Raw genomic sequence first — 5,749 nt, 5'->3', positions numbered from 1 at the left:
CTCAAGAACATCCACCAGAGCCACAGCCTCAGTCACCAAAACCAATGGATCCGTTGGAGACACCTTTGGCTAAGGACAACACTCAGGATGATGATTTAGAACCCTCTCCTTTGGGGCGAGCATTCCCCAACCAAGTAATAGACCTTATGGCCTTTCTCAGTATTCCGAGGCCTGAGTCTCATCCTATCGAAGCAGTGGTACTTTCTAGCACCACCTCCAATGAGGCAGCTGAAAGCTCAGGGCTCACTTTAGAGAAAGATGCGTGTCCAGCGGCCAAGAAACTGTGGGAGAAACCGCATTGTTCACATCAGTCGTAGCATTGAAGCAAGTTACAGACTTCTCCTCTCTGAGGATATTCTGCGAACAACCTGTCCTCAGCCATCATCAACAGGTGTGGTGCAGCCACAATCTACTCGTAGGCTTCATCCTCTTCATCGTACTCTTCTTCACAGCTGCTAAGTAAAGAGGACAAGATTTTGGAGGCAGTAGGCAAAAAAACCTCTACACCAATTCGCCCCTTCAACTTAGCTAGGCAAATACGGATGGGATTTAAGTCGCAGCTAATTAAAACTCGAAGGAGATTTCAGAGTTTGAACATTTTATCCTGCCCGATAAAATCAAGCATTTCAAAAGTGGCCTGGCGGATGCACGAGTACTAGCCGAGGACCTTTTAGAACATGCAGACCATCACATGGATACATCAGCAAGAGGTATGGCTATAGGTATTTACTTATCGGCAAGCATGGATGCATGCCACAAAGTTTGCCAAGCACAACATCCAGGACAAGATATTAGACCTTCCCTTAGAGGGAAAAGACCTTTTTCACAGGTCCACAGATGACGAGCTACAAAGAGGAAGGCATGTACTGTGACTGCAAAGTCTTTGTCAGTACTGACAAAAGCCGCTGTTCATAAACCATCCTTTACTCAGCAGTCTGATTTTTACTACAGATCCTTAGCAGGTTTTTTGTGAATTTCAAGAGGGCAACGCCAGACTTCAAGATCGCTCCTCAAGTGCACAGCAAAGAAAGTAACAAAGAACAGCTGGTAGAGGCTTCTTTTCACAATTATCCTCCTCTACACGAACATCCACTACCTCTTCTGAGATAGTCACAAAGTTATGGTCAGGGCTAGTCCCATGGAATGCCTGTGGGAGGACATACTTCCAACTACCTGGATTCATGGAAGCTCATCACCTCAGATGCCCTGGTATTTCAGTTGCTTTCAGAGGCTTCCCTTTTCCTCTCCGTCCTGTTCTTCCTTCCAGTCTACAACTTTCCCAGTACGGTGCCCCAGCTCCACTGAAAGCAGCGTAACTTTCTCTCTATGAAGGCAATAGATAAAGCGCCACCTGCAGAGAAGGCTGAAGGATTTTATTCCCTTCTTTTTAATGTGCCCAATCCCAACCAGGCTGGCCTGCACACAATATTAGGCCTGTCAGATTGAAACCTTCATCTTCCCCAGGAGAAATTCAAGATAATCTCTCCTTGCCCAGATCTGTTCTACTTTTCAGCAGGGGATTGGCTCTGTTCAGTAGATCTGAAAGATGCATATCTCCACATACCGATTTGGCTCCTGGATCGAAATTATCTTTTTTTCCATTGAAGTTGCCCATTATCAGTACAGCGTTCCCTCTTTCGGGTTGAGCTTGTCTCTGCAGGTTTTTACCATGATGATGTCGGTGGTGGCATTCTACCTCCGACTTCAAGGGGTCCTTGTATATCCATACCTGAATGATTGGTGCCTGAGTGTGTGGGGTACCACTGTCCACATCTAGCGGCCTTCCATCTAGAAACTTTGCTTCACTTGATTTACTGCCTAGGCCTTTCTGTGAACTGGGGGAAATCCTCCATGGAGGTCCCCCAGGATCTGAACTTTAAAGGATTCCGTTGGAACATAATTGCCCAGGTGTTTGTCACAATGAGCAGAATAGCGGACCTGCATCAAACATGCTCTTTCTTGCTACAATCTACTCACATGACCACCTGATTTTTTTTTCAAGGTCTGCTAGAGCTAATTTGTCCTTTGTCCTAGCGTTCCCCTTAGTGATATACCCAGTTGGCCCTAGTTAGTGCCAATTCCAGCATACATAAAATGCCGTATACTTTGGTGGTAGAACCAAGCTAACCTAATAATGGGAGCTCCCCTCTCAGAGCCTGTACACCATTATTCCATTACAAGACTCCTCCACTCTAGGATGGGGAGCGACTCTAGACCAACTGGAGTTGTTCGATGGTTGATCTCCTGCTGAGAGGTAAGAGTGCATAAATTATCTGGAGTTAATGATTATTTTCTTGACTCTCAAAGTCTACCACCTGACCGTAATGAACAGCATAATTTGAATACGGACTAACAATGCGTTATCGATGTTCTATGTGAACAAATAAGAAGTTGTATCCCCTAAAGAGAGACTTAAGGCTCCAGAGAGTTTACATTCCATGAGTGGAAAATTCATCCACAGACTTGCTCATTCGCCGAGCAATGGTAAACCACATGTAGGAATTGAACAATGATGTCCTGCATCAAATGTCCAGATACTGGGAGACAGCCCAGACCTACCTATTTGTGACGAATGAGAACAATCAATTTCCAGGATATGCCTCCAGAGAAGGCCTTGGTTTAAATTCTCTAGGAGATTCTCTGGAGATCTCGCGGAGCAACATGTACTTGTTTGTAATCCATCCTCTTGTCCACCAATCCCTGTTGAAGCTCATGAACACAGTGAACTGCACACCAATGTTCATAGTCCCCTGGTGGCCAGCCGGATTCTGTTTTTCAGAACTACCAACTCTTTCGTTCCACCAACCGATATGACTGTGGAATCTTCTGAGTCTTCTTCAACAGTAAAACACCAGAAAATATGCTGATATTGCATCCCTTCCCACAATCGCTGAGTTTGGCTTTGTGGTTCCTGAAATCGGATAAATAGGCCATCTTGGTCTTTCAGAGGGATTACGTATCATCATTCAAGCGGCTCGTAAACCTTCCACCCGAGCGCAATACAAAAGCAAATCCGTTGTCAGCCTTGTTAGATCATGTTCTCTCGGCCTTCGGAGTGTATTTCAGTTTAAGAACCCTTCTCTTTTTCTTTGACAAATCTGGTCGTAAAGTGCCAATTTGATGAATGTTGTCACCTTCATCCACCTTTCAAATCCCCTCACACTAAGTGGGAACTTAACGTGGTTCTTCACGCAATTTGTAAAAACTATTTGAGCCCATAGCTACTACTGACATTAAAATGGCTTTTTGGAAGGTTGCTTTTCTTGTAACTATAACATCAGCAAGAAGAGTCTGTGAATTGCAGGCTCTTTACACCGAAGTGGTCTTCACTACATTCCATCGGGACAAAGTTGTCCTTAGAACCCATCCATCTTTTTTTGGTAAAAAATAGTGTTAGGATGTCATATATACCAAGATATTTCCCTACTGGTTTTCTTACCGGAATCATCTTATGATGCAGAAAGTGTCTTCCATAATTTTGCTGTTAGGATGGAGCTCAAGTTCTACCTTGACAGAACAAAGGACTTCAGATCCTCTTCCAGCCATTTTGTGATGTTTGGCAATTCCATGAGAGGCATTCAAGCATCCAAAGCCACCATCTCTAGGTGGATTGTTTCCTGTATCTCAGAGTCTTACTCTATTCAAGGTCTTCAACCACAGTAAGGTGATCATCCTACCTTTTTAGTAGCCTTCCAAGAATATGTCCCTTGGGAGTCCACTCCAAGAGCAACCACTTGGGCTAACACATCAGCCTTCTGTAAGCACTACTGCCTTGACGTCAGTTTGAGAGCTGACACTCAGTTCGGGCAGGCAGTTCTCAAAAGCCTCTTCAAGTAACATACAATTAGGACCATTTATCCATTATTCCTGTTTCAATGTTTGGGAATCTCCCATAAGTATGGAGAAAAGGAGATAAGGCGTAAGAGTAAAAACAAGTTACTCACCGTAATGACTACCGTACTCCCAGACCATAGTCCCCTTTCCTTCATAATCCTGCCTACCTTATCATCGAAAAGTTCCTAAATTGATAGTACATCACCTGGGTGATCAGAAAATGACTGAAGGGCGATGCTCAGGGCGGGGCTCAGGAAGCCAGGGCTATGGCTGTGCATGCAACTTCCCTCCCATCAACATTAAAAAAGGCTAATGGTTTTTGGTGCTACCAAAAAGGGCTTCGGTCCTGCCTCGATGGACGGACTGTCCCATTAGTATGAAGGAAATGGGACTCTGGACTAAGAGTATGTCAGTCAATATGGGGAGTAACCTTTTCTTAAGTGGTCAAGAACTTAATCATATTAATAGGCAACATACTCGGGCTGTAACCACCAGGTCAGCACAATAGTCAAAAGGTGCGTCTACCATCATGGCTAAATCCATCACATAATGCCCTAGCACTCCGTCACGCACAAAGCGTTGTCCATCATCCCCATGAGTCTCTCGAATCGACTACGCAAACAGCCTTTACATAGGTATGCCAGATTGCCTCATGTCACAGATGGCCTCAGAAATCCACAGACAAAGATAGAATTTAAGATGCTTTATTTAAACTTTAAACAATGGGTCTGGGAACATTGGGGCAGTTGAAACAAATAGGGTTCCTAGTGCTCTTGTGACCTCTCTGTGGACTCCCTCCTCTCTAGCGCAGGTATCCCTAACTCCCAGAATGTCTCCAATGTATTACTAAGGCATGGTAACCGCTACTGTCTAGGGGCCTGATTCACAGAAGCATTATAGAATTACACAATCGCATTGAAAAATGCACTATGAATCAGGCCGTAGATCTTTTCTAATCTTGATAGGGAAAACCTAAGGCCAAGGCCTTTGTCATCTATATCCCTCAGAGACTTTCTAAGGATGCTTCTGGTCTGTTTTGACTTCCTGAGGTCACCAGTGTGTGTCTCTCTCTCTCACTCTTTCATTCTCTAGCTCTCCCTCTTTGAATATCTCCTCTCTTCATGATCTTCCTTGTCTCCCATTCCCTCTATCTGTAATCCTTTCCTTCTCTTAATTCTCTCCCTCTCGTCTCTACTTCTCACTTCCTGCCTTCCTCCATACCCCTGCTTACCTTCTCCTCTAACAGATCCTTAGTTGATAGTACATCACTGATGTTGGTGATCGGAAAAAGACTGAAGGTTGAGGATCGGCGCCAAGCTAACGAAGGTGGGGCGAAGGTTGTGCATGCACTTGCCCTCGCATAAATATTAAAAAGGACTCCTGTTTTTGGGTGCTGCCAAAAAAGTACTCAGGTTCTGCCGTGATGGATGGAATGTCCCATTAGTGTGAAGCAAATGGGACACTGGACTAAGAGTATGTTAGTCACTATGGTGAGTAACCTTTTCTAAAGTGATCAAGAACTTGGGCCTATTAATGGGCAAGATACTCAGGCTGTAACCACCAGATCAATGCAATATTCTAAAAGTATGTCTACCATCTCCATTAACTCCATCTTTTTATGCCCTAGCATTCCTTCACACACAAAGTGTTGACCATCATCTCCCTAATTCTCTCGAAAATTGAATATGCAAACAGCATTTACATAGTTATGCTGGACTGCCTCATGTCGTAGATGGCCTCAGAAATCCACAGACAAAGATAGATTTAAGATGCTTTATTTAAATTTTAAACAACGGGTCTGGAAAGATTTGTGCAGTTTAAACTAAGGGGGTTTCTAGTGCTCTTGTGACCTCCCTGTGGGCTCCTTCCACTCTAGCCCAGGCTGCTCTAACTCCCAGAATGTCCCCAATGTATT

The sequence above is a fragment of the Ambystoma mexicanum genome, chromosome 13 (assembly GCF_040938575.1).
Source record: "Ambystoma mexicanum isolate Mex_15411 chromosome 13, UKY_AmexF1_1, whole genome shotgun sequence".
NCBI classification, from domain to species: Eukaryota; Metazoa; Chordata; class Amphibia; order Caudata; family Ambystomatidae; genus Ambystoma; species Ambystoma mexicanum.
The sequence above is the reverse complement of the archived record's forward strand: the minus strand, read 5'-3'. Positions refer to the sequence as shown.